This window comes from Sorex araneus, chromosome 6 (genome assembly GCF_027595985.1).
Source record: "Sorex araneus isolate mSorAra2 chromosome 6, mSorAra2.pri, whole genome shotgun sequence".
NCBI classification, from domain to species: Eukaryota; Metazoa; Chordata; class Mammalia; order Eulipotyphla; family Soricidae; genus Sorex; species Sorex araneus.
In genome coordinates, this window is record NC_073307.1 from 252,539 (window position 1) to 269,059 (window position 16,521).

Genomic DNA, 16,521 nt, shown 5'->3' on the forward strand with positions numbered 1-16,521 from the left:
CACTAGGACAATGACAGCTGAAAATGATCACTCTGAATAAAAACTAAGCGCTGAAAGTAGGTAAAAGACCAGACAAAATCTCAGTACCTGTATTGCAAACCATAATGCCCAAAGGGAGAGAGAAAGAGAGAGAGAAAATGGAGAGGGAGAGAGAGAGAGGGAGAGAGAAAGAGAAGAAAAGTGCCTGCCATAGACGAAGGCTGGAGGTGGGGATGTGGCAGGAGGGATACTGAGGACAATGGTAGTGGGAAATATACACTGGTGAAGGGATGGGTGTTGGAACATTTGCTGAAACCCAATTATGAACAGCTTTGTAACTGCTTATCTCATGATGATTCAATTAAAAAAGAAGAAGAAGAGGACAGGATCTGAAAGATATTACAGTGCGTGGGGTGCTTGCCTTGCATGTGGCCAACCTGGGTGCAATTTCTGGCACTCCATATGGTCCCCGCAAGCCTTGGGTCATCCCTGATTACAAAGCAAAGAGTAAACACTGAGCATTTCTGGGTATGGCCCCCAAAAAACAAAACAATTTTTTTTAAAGACAAGACAAACTTCCCAACATGGGCATCGGGTACAGAATTCACCAATGGTTTGTATGGTTACCTGTTGGATAATACTGGGTTGTCCTTGCTGCTCCCGCAGGGAGCTTAGGTTTATTGAGCCACTCCCATTATAGTGCAACTGAGGCACACCCAATTCCACCAGACACTAATAATTCTACACTGCTTTTCTCTTTCCTTTATGTCATTTGCATGGTTTATTTAGCAATGTCCTTTTTGTATAGACACAGGAAGACAACTGATGCTATGCTATGTAACATGGGAGTTAATTGACTCCAAGATAGTATTTACTCCCGGGCATCCATATTTACTTGACTTAAGCCTCAGTTGCCCTTAGTTCCTAGCACTCCGAGAGCAGGGTCACGACGAGGGACTGATGGATCCAGGGCAAGCTGTGAGCTACCTTGGCATCAAAATGGGCCAAGCCAAGTGCCATAATACTTAACTATAAGTTAAGAGCACGATCATGGACAAACTCTGTCATGACCCAAAAAGAAGTAACTGAATATCCTGCTGGGATTAGGAAAGACTAACCTGGCCTGAGGACTGTGGTCTGGAATATGTGGTGAGATGTCCTCAGGAAGAACCAAACTTTAAACTTAATATATCTCTTACTGTGTTCATACAAAATGACATTGCTAGAAATATTATCACTGTATCACTGTCATCCCGTTGATCATCAATTTGCTCAAGTGGGCCTAGTAAGGTCTCCATTTATCCTAGCCCTGAGATTTTAGCAGCCTCTCTTTACTCATCCTTCCCAATGGTGCCACACTGGAGGCTCTTCAGGGTCAGGGGAATGAGACCCATCATTGTTACTTAATTTGGCATATGAATACGCCATGGGGAGCTTGCCAGGCTGTCCCCCATACGGGCAGTAAAGTCTCGGTAGTTTGCAAAGTTCTCCAAGAGGGAGAACTAAGCTATCAGAGGTCTTCAACTGCTGGGGCTCTGCTCAGGGTGGAGAGGGAAACTCAACCCGTCCCCTCCGAGGGACCCTGGTGATAACAGCCAGGTGCGGGGCAAAAGACTCTGCCAAGCAGAGAAGTACTATAAGAAGTAAATTTATTATAACTATTTAAACGGTTTGCCTTTCCCTCCCCGCCCCAAGCAGAGCCTTGACAGTTGAAGACCTCCGGAACCCAGTCACAGCCATGCTCAAGGCCACTTTCCACACGTCCGTACGAGCCTCACGCATGAAGGGACCAGCAGAGGAACCCAGGTGTGCGGGACCCGGAGCTGAAATCTCCAAGCCTGCTTGGAGATATTTTGAGTCTGAGCCTTCTCCATCCAGACCCCCCCATTTTCCAGTAGTCTGGCAGCCACACTCACAAACTGTCCCCAGCATCGTGTAATCCCACCAGTGACCAACATCCAGAGACCTTAAGACCAAGCTCCCGGAAGCTTTGTGGCCGCGCGACATCTAATAGCCTTGTTCTCCTTCTTGGAGAACCTGACAAGTTACCAAGAATCTATTGCCCGCACGGGAGAGCCTTGCAAGCTCCCCATGGTGTATTCATATCCCAAATGAAGTAAAAAATATATACATACCTCTTGCATTTGGCAAAGGACAGGCAAGTGTTGCGAATACTTTTCCTGGCTTCTGCCACATCGGCCAACACTGCTGCTCTTCTCTCTGTGAGGTCTCCCTTTATTACTTCTCTGCACAGCTTTGTGAGCTTGGACATTAGCTTGTAGTTGACTGAGGCTTGTGCCAAATCACGTTGGTGAATGAGCTCAAGAGTTTCCAAAGACAGGCGTCTGTTTATGGCTTTCCCACTCTCAGCATTTTTCGCGCAATCATGGAGGTGCTTAGCCAGTCGATCGTATTCCTTGTCGATGTTGTTAACATGGCACGTTCCCACATTGCCACAGAGGTGCCAAAGAGCTCCCAGTTGGTGGTCATTCTGGGCGTTGCCTTCTTAAACTTAAACTTTGAAGTCCTTTCTCCCCACTCTGTGAAATAGAATTTTGCACAAAGGAGACGGTGGTCCAATCCTGTTTGGAATTTTGGGTCAACAGCAACATCAGTCAGGCAAAACCTTCTATTGAATATGACAAGGTCAATTTTGTTGTGGAACTGTCCACCAGGAGACATGCATGGTGGTTGTAGGCCACCCTAAAAGCCTCCATCCCTCTTGGAGAGCCTGGAAAGCTATCGAGAGTACCCTGTCCGCACAGCAGAGGCTGGCAAGCTACCCGTGGTGTATTTGATATGCCAAAAACAGTAACAACAATGGGCCCCATTTGCCTGACACTGAAAGAGCCCCTAATACAGCAGCGTTAAGAAGGATGAGCAATAAGACCTTAGAAAAGGACCAACAAAAGGAGCCCAAACCAGGCAGAAGGAAAGAGATAATAAAACTTAGAGCAGAAATTAACGCCATGGAAACCCAAAAGACAATCCGAAAGATCAATGAAACCAAGAGCTGGTTCTTCAAGAAAATAAACAAGATTGATAAACCACTAGCAAGACTCACAAAGAAAGAGAGAGAGAGAACCCTTATAAGCCGAATCAGAAATGAAAGGGGGACATCACAACAGAAACCAAAGAAATTCAAAAGATCATCAGAGACTACTTTGAAAATCTGTATGCCACAAGAGAACCTAGAAGAAATGGATAAATTCCCCGACTCCTATAATCTCCCAAGGCTGAACCAAGAAGACCTGGAGTACCTAAATAGTCCAGTTAATGTCAAGGAAATTGAAACGGTAATCAAAAGTCTTCCCAAAAACAAAAGCCCAGGTCCAGACGGATTCACTAGCGAGTTCTTCCAAACATTTAAAGAGGACCTATTGCCAGTTCTTCTCAAGCTTTCCAGGAAATTGAAGAAACAGAAACCCTCCCAAACAGTTTCTATGAGGCTCATATCTCCCTAATACCAAAAGCAAACAAAGACACCACACAAAAAAGAAAACTACAGGCCAATACCCCTGATGAACACAGATGCGAAGATTCTCAACAAAATATTTGCAAATAGAATTCAACAACTTATCAAAAAGATCATACACCATGACCAAGTGGGATTCATCCCGGGGATGCGAGGATGGTTTAACATCCGGAAATCAATCAACATAATCCATCATATCAACAAAAGAAAAGATAAAAATTATATAATCATAGATGCAGAGAAAGCATTTGACAAGATCCAGCACCTGTTTATGATGAAAACGCTCGCCGAAATGGGTATAGAAGGGACCTTCTTCAATATAGTCAAAGCCGTTTATCACAAGCCTACGGCAAGCATCGTCCTCAATGGAGAAAAACTAAGAGCCTTCCCTCTGAGAACAGGGATGAGACAAGGATGCCCACTCTCTCCACTTCTGTTCAATATAGTACTGGAAGTACTTACAATAGCGATTATGCAAGAAAAAGATATTAAGGGCATTCAGGTAGGAAAGGAAGAAATCAAGCTCTCACTATTCGCAGATGAGATGATACTATACCTAGAAAACCCTAAAACCTCTACCAAGAAACTCCTAGAAACAATAGACTCATATAGTAAAGTTGCAGGTTATAGAATCAATACCCAAAAGTCCATGGTTTCCTATATGCAAATAATGAGATATAAGAGAGCAACATGATAAAAGCAATCCCGTTCACAATTGTACCTCAAAAAATCAAGTACCTCAAAATCAGCTTAACAAAGGAGGTAAAGGACTTGTATAATGAAAACTACAAAACGCTACTTCAGGAAATAAAAGAGGACACAAGGAAATGGAAAGACATCCCCTGCTCATGGATTGGAAGAATTAGTATTTTCAAAATGGCAATTCTCCCCAAAGAATTGTACAAATTCAATGCGATCCCTATAGGGATACCCTTGACATTATTCTAGAAATGGAGCAAGCGCTCCTGAAATTCATATGGAATAATAAGCCCCCACAAATAGCTAAAGCAATTCTTGGGAAAAAGAAAATGGGAGGAATCAACCTCCCCAACTTCCAATTCTACTACAAAGCAGTAGTAATTAAAACAGCATGGTACTGGAACAAAGGCAGAGCTGCAGACCAATGGAACAGGGTTGAATACTCTGACACACCACCCCAAATATATGATCATCTAATCTTTGATAAGGGAGCAAGAAATGTGAAGTGGAGCAAGGAAAGCATGTTTAACAAATTGTGCTGGCAAAACTGGACAGCTACATGCAAAAAAATGGGCTTAGACCTCCACCTATCACCATGTACGAAAGTCAGATCAAAGTGGATTAAAGACCTCAACATCAGACCAGAATCCCAAAGGTACATTGAAGACAAGGTCGGCAAAACCCTCCACGACATGGAAGCCAATGGTATCTTCAAGCTGACACGCCACTGGCCAAGCAAGTGAAAACAGAGATAAATAAATGGGACTATCTCAAACTAGTGCAGGAAGAACGGTGGAATCGAAAAGATGTGCCCGGAGTCGGAGGTTCTTTGTTCTCTTAATCACTTCTTCGACGCTCTTGAAGGCATTCCACGCTGCTCTCTTCCTCCTGCGCAGTTCTGGCACCAAGTAGTTCCTCATGTTGATTTCTCAACCCAGGTACACATAGCTGCTGCATTCGGAGATGTTCGTTCCATTGAGAGCAAATGGAGCTTCAGGGACCAGTTCGTTTTTCATGAACATCATCTTGTTGAGATTCAGCTGCAATCCGACCTTTCCACACTCATGGTCGAAGTTGGCCAGCATTTGTGCCGCTTGGCTAATGTTTGGTGTTATGAGAACGATCTCATCAGCGAAGCGGAGGTGGTGTAATTGCCGACCGTCTATCTTCACTCCCATTCCTTCCCATTCCAGTTGTCACATGATGTTCTCAAGGGCAGCACTGAAGAGTTTCGGTGAAATGGTATCACCTTGCCACACCCCTCTCTTTACATCAATGATCACTTCCCTGTAGAATGGTGAGATCCTGGTGGTGAATCCACAATACAGCTCGCGGAGGATTTTGATATACTGAGTTTGAACGCCCTGTTTTGCCAGGGCTTCAATGACGGCCTCAGTCTCAACAGAATCGAAGGCCTTCTTTAAGTCTCTGAACATTAGACAGAGCGGCATCTTGAACTCTCTCGAAACTTCAATGAGTTTGGTCACTGTGTGGATATGGTCGATCATGCTGAATCCTCTTTGGAACCTCCGACTCTGGACACATCTTTATGATTCCACCATTCTTCCTGCACTAACATATGCCTCAGAGACCTGGGCCCTATGCAAGCAGGATGAGAATGCTATTAGAGTATCCCAAAGAGGAATCGAAAGAGCTATGCTGGGAATATCATGTCTCACTCAGGTGAGAAAAGGAATCCGAAGTTCTGACCTCTGTTGACGGTCAAAAATCAGGGATGCTGTCTCATTTGCCAAGGCATCAAAAATCAGATGGGCCGGTCATGTAATGCGATTCAGAAACGACCGCTGGACTAGAGCTGTTACAGACTGAATCCCATGGGACATCAGAAGACCTCATGCCGTCCTCCAACTAGATGGTCAGATTTCTTCACCAAATCTCTGAATGAACGATTTGAGACTCTTTCTGTTCCTGGAGTGAGCAGGTATCATTGGGCTACACTAGCTCACGACAGGGACAAATGGAGATGTTACTGGTGCCCGCTCGAGCAAATCGAAGATCAACGGGACTACAAGTGATACAAGTGATCTCAAACTAAGAAGCTTCTGCACCTCAAAAGAAACAGTGACCAAAATACAAAGACAATCTACAGAATGGGAAAGGATATTTACGCAGTACCCATCCGATAAAGGGTTGATATCAAAGATATACAATACACTGGTTGAACTCCACAAGAAGAAAACTGCCAACCCGATCAAAAAATGGGGTGATGAAATGAACAGAAACTTTACCAAAGAAGAAATCTGAATGGCTGAGAGGCAACATGAGAAAATGTTCAACATCACTAATCATCAGGGAGATGCAGATCAAAACAACAATGAGATGTCATCTCACACCACAGAGACTGGCCCACACCCCAAAAAACAAAAGTAACCGGTGTTGGCGTGGATGTGGGGAGAAAGGGACTCTCCTTCACTGCTGGTGGGAATGCCAACTGGTTCAGCCCTTTTGGAAAATATATGGACGATTCTCAAAATGTTAGAAATTGTGCTTCCACTTGACCCAGCAATACCACTCCTGGGAATATATCCTGGAGAGGAAAAAAGGTATAGTAGAGATGACATCTGCATTTCTATGTTCATTGCAGCACTGTTTACAATAGCCACAATCTGGGAAAAACCAGAGTGCCCAAAAACAGACGACTGGTTAAAGAAATTCTGGTACATCTACACAATGGAATACTATGTAGTTGTCAGAAAACATGAAGTCATGAAATTTGCATATAAGTGGATCAACATGGAAAGTATCATGCTGAGTGAAATGAGTCAGAAAGAAAGAGACAGACATAGAAAGATTGCACTCATATGTGGAATATAAAGTATCTGAGAGGTACAAGCTTACAATGATGCAATTTCTGGCAGATATTTCTCTGGACTTAGTTACTAAAATACTAAAAATACAGAAATCCAAAACCGTGCGGCCACTAGTGCGGCCACTCAACCTCATATCTCTTCATTCTCAGCAATGGAAAACAAATTATCAAATACTTCCTTCTTAGCAGGTCCGAAAAAGGGAGGAGAAACTCCAAACAATAATAGTGAGTTTTTTATTGAAATATTGAATGTAATCAAAGTAAAGTGAAAGTAAAGTGAAATTTACCAGTTACACAGGCGGGGTGGAAGGCTGGGGAGGGGGGGAGTGGGGGAGAGGTATACTGTGATTCTTGGTGGTGGACTATGTGCACTGGTGAAGGGATGGGTGTTCGAGCATCGTGTAACTGAGACTTAAACCTGAAATCTTTGTAACTTTCCACATGATGATTCAATAAAAGAATAAATTAATAAAAATTAAAAAAAGAAGTATGAGCAAGGACAGGCTGATAAAATCTCAGGGACGAACTAGACTGCCAAAATGAAGAAGGACTAAAATGACTGTCTGTACATTCAACGCACATACGCTGGCACTGGAAGCATCCATCGAGGACCTGATGGTGCAAGCGCAGAAGATCAAGAACAACATCATTGGTCTGACTGAAACGAGAAGTCATCAATCACATCATGCCATTTTCAACACTGGAGAAGAACTGTTCCTCAGAACATGCAACAACAGAGGCATCGGTGGCGTTGGTGTCCTTGTCAAGGACAAGGCTCATGAACTTGGCCATGAGCATTGATTCTTTCGAATGCCTAACAACCTGAATCGGATGGTTATGCTTGAATAGATGTGGCTCACTGCTGGCAGTTTCTATCTTCATCATCTACGCACCAACATCCAACTACAATGAAGAAGAAACTGAGAAGTTGTACATGGAAATGGAGAAGTTCTATAAAGAAGACCACACCTTCTATGAGATCATTGTTGGTGATTTTAATGCCAAGATAGGACCAAGAAGGTCGCCCGAAGAACTCCACATTGGGACCCATGGCCTAGAATGGAATGAACAGGGTGAGAGACTGTCTGAGTTCATCATGTCAACCAAGACCATCCATGGTAACTCACAGTTCCAGAAGACCGAATCTAAACGTTGGACATGGGAGTCTCCATGATATAAACCTGATCTAAATTTCCAGAAGGCATTGCACCTAGTAGGTCCCTAAACTCCACATAAATGAGAAACCAGTGTCTATAGGCCGAGGAGGAGCAACAGGAGTTCCCCACTGTTAGAAAAATGCATGTACAGTCTAGCGGTTTTTCCAAAACTTGGACAAGTTTCACCTTAGAGTCCAAGAGTCACACTTCCAGTGTTTTTTCTTCCCTCTCTTTGTTGTGGTGGAAAGTACACAGTGTCAATGATCTCACTGAGATCACACTTGGCAATGACGTTGGTGGTTCAAAGAATTAATCTCAGGCTCACACATACAAAGCAGAAATTCTATCACTGAGCCCCATCACTGGTCTTCTGATTTCTAGCATTTAGAAACTGCTTTGAAACATTATCCAAATAAAAACAAGCAAGAAATTACATATCACTGTATCACTGTCACTGTCATCCCATTGCTCATCAATTTGCTCAAGCGGGCACCAGTAACATCTCTATTGTGAGACTTGTTACTGTTTTTGGCATATCGAATACACCACAGGTAGCTTGCCAGACTCTGCCATGCGGGCGAGATACTCTCGGTAGCTTGCCAAGCTCTCTGAGAGGGGCAGAGAAATGGAACCTGGGTCAGTCATGTGCAAAGTGAACGCCCTACCCGCTGCGCTATCACTCCAGCCCAAGAAATTATATATAGCTGCTAAATTAATAATGACTAAAAACTTACAAAATCAGAATGCTCTTCAATAGATAAATGCATAAACAACTTGGAGTAGAGCTATAAGACGGAACAGAACGTGACACCTAATAGAACGTCTCAAAATAAATCCACTCATCTTGGTCAAGTAATTCACAACAAAGAATCTAAGGTTATATAATGGGGAAAGGGTGATCTGGGAAAACTGCTGACACACACACAGAAGAAATCTGGACCTCTACCTTGAGCCACACATAAAAACTACTTGAAAATAGATTAGAACTTGAATTTAAGGTGTGAAACCATAAAACTAGAGGAAAACCCAGGCAATAAGAATAGATGGTAAATGTCTGGACCTTACTCTGACTCGAAAAGCAAGGGCAACAAAAACTAAACAAGTGGGAATATATCAGATGAAAAAGTTTCTCCACAACAAATGAGATTATCAATAAATTGAATGGGAAAAATAGCTAAAAATTCTGTAATTGGTAAGAGGGTAATACTTAAGGACCAGAGATATGGCTCAGATGGTGGCGCATGCCTTGGATTTCATTCCCAGCACCACTCATTCCCACAAATTCTGTGAGGTATAGTCCAGGTGGTCCTGAAGCACCACCACACCCAAGCACCAACAGATATGTCTCCCCAAAATAAGCACTATAGCACCGTTTTCCCGTCGTTCATTGATTTGCTCGAGTGGGCACAAGCAACATCTCCATTGTGAGATTTGTGTTACTATTTTTGGCAAATCAAATATGCCGAGGGTAGCTAGCCAGGCTTTGCCCTGGGGGTGCAATACTCTCGGTAGCTTGCCGGGCTCTCTGAGAAGGATGGAGGGATCGAACCCGGGTTGGCCACACATAAGGCAAATGCCCTACCCACTATGCTATCACTCCAGTAACCAAAATAAGCTAGAAATCAAAATATATTTTTATTTTATTCAATAGTACAACAAAAACCGCAGACATTTCAATTAAAAGTGGGTAGTGGGGGCTGGAGAGATAGCACAGCGGGTAGGGCGTTTGCCTTGCACGTGGCCGACCCGGGTTCTAATCCCAGCATCCCATATGGTCCCCTGAGCACGGCCAGGGGTAATTCCTGAGTGCAGAGCCAGGAGTAACCCCTGTGCATAGCCAGGTGTGACCCAAAAAGCAAAAAAAAAAAAAAAAAAAAAAAAAGTGGGTAGTGGATCTGAATAAATAAATGAAGATAGAAAGGGGCCCAAAAGGTATGAGAAAAGATCAAGGAAATGCAAATTAAAATCACAATGAAACAATACTTCACACTTGTTAGAAACATTATTTAAAAAGAAAGGAATGAAAAAAAGAAAAGGAAAGGCAAGTGCTGGTGAGGGTGTGGGGAAAGGGACTCCTGGGCACTGTTGGCGAGAGCGAGAAGCAGCACACACAGAGACCCTAGAGCTCCCGGCACTTAGGGCTTGGAATGCAGGAGGTCTGCAGAGGCTGAGGGGGAGCAGTTAATAACAGGGAGGATTTGGGATCTCGGACGTTAAGTGATTTAACTAGCTTCCATCAAAATACCAGTGGTTCCTTATGTGCACGAGAAACCACTATTACCAGTACTGCAAACCACAGAATCTCAATCAATTTAAAAAACATACAAAATAGCGTGCTGAAAGTAGACTAAGACTGAACACGATGGCCACTCAATACCCCTATTGCAAACCACAACACCCGAAAGGAGAGAGAACGAAATGGAATACCCTGCCACTGAGGCGGGGTGGGGGGGGGATGGGATTGGAGGGTGGAAGGGAACCTGGGTTCATTGGTGGTGGAGAATGGACACTGGTGGAGGGATGGGTTCTTGAACATTGTATGAGGAAAACACAAGCACGAAGATGGGTAAATTTGTAACTGTACCCTCACGGTGACTCACTTATTAAAAAATAAATAAAGAAAAAAAACAAAAAACACACACAATAATAACATAAAATACTAATGGTCTCTGCTCGTTAACAGATAAAATTGGGGGCTGGAGAGATAGTACAGTAGGTAAGATGCTTGCTTTGCACAAGGCAGACCTGTTTTGATCCCTGGCATCCCCTCTGGTCTCCTGTGCACTGCCAGGAGTAATTCCTGAGTGCAAAGCCAGGAGAAATCCCTAAGCACAGCTGGGTGTGGAGGGAAAAAAAAGATAAAGTCACTTTTATTTTTTTTGTGTGTGCGAATCAAAATAATTTTTATTGGAAGAAATTTACTTAGAGAAATGTGAGAGAAGAGCAAAGAAGAATACACGTGTAAGTAAATGTCGCGCGCCGCTTCGTCCAGCGAAGAAACACGCAACTCGGAGATCCTTTTGGCTGCGATTTATTTAGGAACTTTCTCATGCGTTGGAGAAGAAATCAGGAAAGGGGACGTGGAGTAAGGCGGAAAAAGGGACGCATGAGGGAGAACCCACTAGCTAGGTGACCTCCCCCCTTATATACCTCTCGCTGCCTGCTTATGCCCACGTGTCCGCATCTGATAGGTTAGTCACAGCTTATGGGCGTGGCAAGACATCCTGTTTCCTTATTAGGAGTTGTTTTCGAAGCACACAGGTGTTGATTACAAAGAGCGCTACAAAGCATGGTCCCATGGTGGCTCTCCACAAGTAAAAACAAAGAGATAAAGTCACTTTTAAACATTGAAAAAGCTTCATGCACAGCTGAGCTAATGGACCATCTCACCTCCTCTGTAACAACTGATATGGGTATGATGTTCTTATGACCTTATAAAATAAAATCTCTCTTGCATAAGAAAAATGTATTTGCTACTAAAGCTCTCTTTCTCCTCTGTATAACCCTCTGTTTTACACTGGCACTGTCATTTCATTCACTTTGCTGGTGCCCTAGTAGTTAATAAAATGTAGGCCACATTTGAAAAAAATTTGTCCAAGATATTTTGTCTCTAACACTTACAATTTGATCATGCTCCATATGGTTTCATATTGCCATAAGTATTCATGTTAAGCCACTAGGCAAAGGAGTTGGTAAATAAGAAACCCTCATCTGTGGAGTTCATGCCCAATTCAATCAGCTTAGTAACTATCTCATGGTGATTCAATAAAATTTAAAATTTTTTTAAAAAGATGACAATAAATAAAAACACACAAAAAAATTCAATCCACTTAATCAATGGCTGAATAAATAGCAGTACTCCTATATTTAAAAAAAACTCAGATATGTAGGAACTTGTGACCTAAAGGTATAATTTTTACTTTTGGCAGGAGCCAGGGGGGTACAGGGAGGCTGGCCTACACCTGGCTATGCTCAGGGCTTACTCCTGGCTCTGAGTTCAGAGGTTACTCCTGGCTGTGCTTGGAGGACCATATGTGGTACCATGGATTGAACTCAGTCAGGTGCATGCAAGACCAGTGCTCTACCCACTGTACTATCTCTCTGGCCCCTAAGGGTATTGCGTGTTCAAAAAAGGAATGAGAAACGTGTGCTCTCTCCTGCCACGTGCATTCCGTGGCCATGAGCCGCTTCCCCACCCCGGCCTGCTGTGGCTGCCAACTTATGCATGAGGGAGGGAGCAGGGCCGCCAGGTGGGTTGTTGATCAGTCACAGTTATTCTTTCCAATCTCGTCTCCCTCGGCTTCCTTCCAGTCGCACCCACTCCCGTATTCCTTCTTTCCCCTGTGCTCGTCTCCCCGCACTCCATCTTCCAGCCTTAGTCTAGCCCCCAGCCTCCAAGGGTCGTGGGAGCAACTACACCTAGGTTCAACAGCACAATCAACATATGGAAAGCCCCTCCCTTCCTCCTGGGGACGCTCTTCTAAGACCAAGATCTCCTGCCAGAAGATCCGCTCAAGGGCAGGATTTCATCTACGGGCATACTTCTCCTCTCCTTAATCCATAAACGACCATCTCAGATTTACTTACTTCTTAGTAATCTTTCTAGTCATTTTGTACGGACACAGTGAGAGACACAATAAGCTTACAGGGTGGCTCTCCTGGGAACATCTGGCTATAGATCCCAGACTACAGTGCTCAGGCCAGATTAGTCCTTCCTAACCCCAGCAGGGTCCTTGTCCAGTCACTTCTCTTAGGGTCATGACAGAATTCGTCCACAACCATGCTCTTAACTTGTTGTATTTATGGTGCTTAGCTTGTCTCCTTTTGATGCCAGTGTAGCTTACTGCTTGCCCTGGATCCTGTTTTGGGGGTGCTAGGAATTAAGGGCAAAACTGTTATATTTACTTAAGTCAAGTAACTATAACAGATGCCCAAGAGTAAATATTATTCTGAGTCAATTAACTCCCAAGTTACAACTGTCTTCCTGTGTCTATACAAAAAGGACATTGCTCCAAAGTAAACTATGCAAAGGACATAAGGAAAAGATAAGATCAATATTTCTCTTACAAATACAAAATCCAGAGTCCAGAATCTGAGCTTACAAGTCACAGGGTCTGATTTAGGGATATGGGTGTTTAACCGATAAAAGAAGCAGAGCACAGAGAAGGGGTTAAAGATAAACACAGAGGAATGGGAGTGTGATGGGTGTAACCCAGTAAACTAAGCTCCCTGCAGCAAGGGAGAAGGGACAAACCAATGTTATCTTACAGGTATAATTTTGAAAGATAATTGTTTAGAGAATTCTAATTATGTTAAACATCAGGAATACAGTAATTTATATATATACATATGTGTATGTATATATATATATATTTATACACACAGGACTGGAGCAATAACACAGCAGGTAAGGCATTTGCCTTGCATGCAACCAACCCGGGTTCAGTTCCTCCATCCCTCTCAGAGAGCCCAGCAAGCTACCGAGAGTATCCTGCCCACATGGCAGAGCTTGGCAAACTACCCGTGGTGTGTTCAATATGCCAAAAACAGTAACAACAAGTCTCACAATGGAGACGTTACTGGTGCCTGCTCAAGAAAATTGATGAACAATGGGATGATGGTGCTACAGTGCTATATATATATGTGTGTGTGTGTGTGTGTGTGTGTGTGTGTAGATATATATACACACACACGTCTGTATTGTAACATCTGGATTATTATTCAGGGATTATTTGGAATTGAATTATCACCACAATTTTTCAGTGAACAAATATATAAAAGGTTTTTTGTTTTTGTTTTTGCTTATCATTTTTGTCTCCGGCTTAATAAAGCAATTTAATAAAGATCCATGTATGTACTGCACATCGAATCACCATAGACAAGAGAGGAAACAATTTGGTTAACCCAGAAGTTTCCTTCTGCCTGTGACTTTTTTTTCATCCAATTGACCTCAGGCCGGACCTCAGGCCGCTGCTGATTCTTTTTCTTGAGTTCTAGAATCCTGGTTAGATTGACTCTGACAGGATCTACTCTTATTTTCTTTCCAGTCTTTTAAAAAGTTTCTTTTATTTATTTTCCAGCTTTATTATCACTATTGTAGCTTAGGTAAATGCAGTTGGTCACACGTTAATTAATGCTTATGGTTTTGATGTAGTTCCTGCATCTTACTGCCACAAAAGGGTCTAAGACCCTTTATGGTCGCCACCCGGCCCCCATTGTCTTTATGTTACTTCTAGCTCAGCCTCTTCCTCCAGCCTCCAACCCCCTCTTCTCTGCTGACTAGCCTCGCTTCTGGCACTCAAGGCCAAGGTTTGTCATTGTTCAGTCTTGGAACTCTTTCTATGGGCTGTCACTCTTGCTCCTTTTGCTCCGTGTACTTTTCAGGCAATTCTCCTGTAGCGTGCATCACTGCACCTTTCATTTAAAGAACAACACTGTTTTGTGGATATACCTGTGAACTTAACACGCCGGTGGGTCTCCCGTGGTGGTGTTTGTGTGGTGGTTAGGGTCGCAGAGGCTGTGAGCATTCAGGTGCAGGAAGTCGTGGGGACTCAATGCTTGAATTTTCTGTAGAAACACTTAGGAGTGGAATGACTCAATCATATCGACATGTGACTTTCTAAGAAAATGCCAACGTCTCCCAAGGGGTGTATTGGTCCACCTTGCCCCTTGGCAGTGCAGGAGATGCCAGTTCCTGCTCGTTCTTCCCAGCACCGGTCGATTTGCCCACTCCTCTGGCCCTGCCTCTATCTACTTCTCATTTGCATTTCTCTAATCTCTCCGTGATACTAAGCATCTTTTTCATGTGCTGCTTTGCCACTGTATTATCTTTTCATCAAAAGCTTGTTCAAATCTCATGCCTAGTTATTGTGTTTCTAAAATTAAATTTTGAGGGGGCTGGTAGGGCATTTGCCTTGCACGCGGCCAATCTGGGTTCAATTCCCAGCATCCCATATAGTCCTCTGAGCACCGCCAGGGGTGATTCCTGAGTGCAGAGCCAGGAGTAACCCCTGTGCATTGCCAGGTGTGACCCAAAAAAAGCAAAAAAAAAAAAAAAAAAAAAACAATTAAATTTTGAGAGTTTTTTTTTTAACATTGTGGATACAAGTCCTTTGGCAGAGATGTGATTTGCAAATTCTGTGTCTGTGGCACGCCTTTTATTATTTGTGTGTGTGATGCTGGGGATGGAACCCACAGGCTTTGTTGGGGATGGGCAAGTGCTCTGCCTCTGAGCAACCTCAGCCCTCTCTCATTACCATTTTATTCGTATCTTTCAAAGAACAATTTTTAATTGTGATCATTAATTCTGATAGCCCAGTGGGTAGAGCGTTTGCCTTGCATGTGACCAACCTGACCAACCCGGGTTCAATTCCTCTGTCCCTCTCGGAGAGCCCGGCAAGCTACCGAGAGTATCCCACCCGCACAGCAGAGCCTGGCAAGCTACCCGTGGCGTATTTGATATGCCAAAAATGGTAACAACAAGTCTCACATGGAGACGTTACTGGAGCCCACTCAAGCAAATCGATGAACAATGGGATGACAGTGCTACAGTGCTATCATTTTTGTAAAATACATGTACATGCAAACACAAGCATTTTTCTTAAATGTGGTGTCTAAGATTCCTTAGAGTCCTTTTTGTAAACACTGGAGAAACTGTTCCACAAAGTAAAATGAATTCCTGCAAAGATTAAGGAATGTCAGTAAAAGTTCAAACAAAGGTTGTCACTTACTAAGTATGTATTCTGCTGAATACTGCATTAAATAACTGCAAAAAAAAAAAAGAAACCCTCATTCACGGTTGGTGGAACTGTCATCTGCTTCAGTCCCTATTGAAACCAGACTTCTCAAAAACTTAAAATTAGGCACCAGGAAGATATTACAGCAGGTAGAGCACTTGCCTTGCATATGGCCTAACATGCATTCAATACCCAGAACCCCATATGGCCTCCTAAACCCTGCACAAGAGAGATCCCTGAGAACAGATCCAGGAGTATCTGAGCATCCCCAAGTGGGACCAAAAAACAAAGTAAAACTTCACAGTTCAGAGAGAGAGAGAGAGAGAGAGAGAGAGAGAGAGAGAGAGAGAGAGAGAGAACAGTGCCTGCCATAGAGGTGGGCTTGGGTGGGATGGGAGGTGTTGGGAGAGAACCTGGGGACCCGATGCTGGGAAATGTGGGAAATTTATGGTGGTGGAGGGATGGGTGTCGGAACACTGTATGACTGAAACCTAATCATGAACAGCTTTGCAAGGGTCCATCTTATAGTGATTTAATTTAAAAAATTTTAAAAACCCTTCACTGTTCAGAAGAAAACTGCCAACCCGATCAAAAAATGGGCTGATGAAATGAACAGAAACTTTTCCAAAGAAGAAATCCGAATGG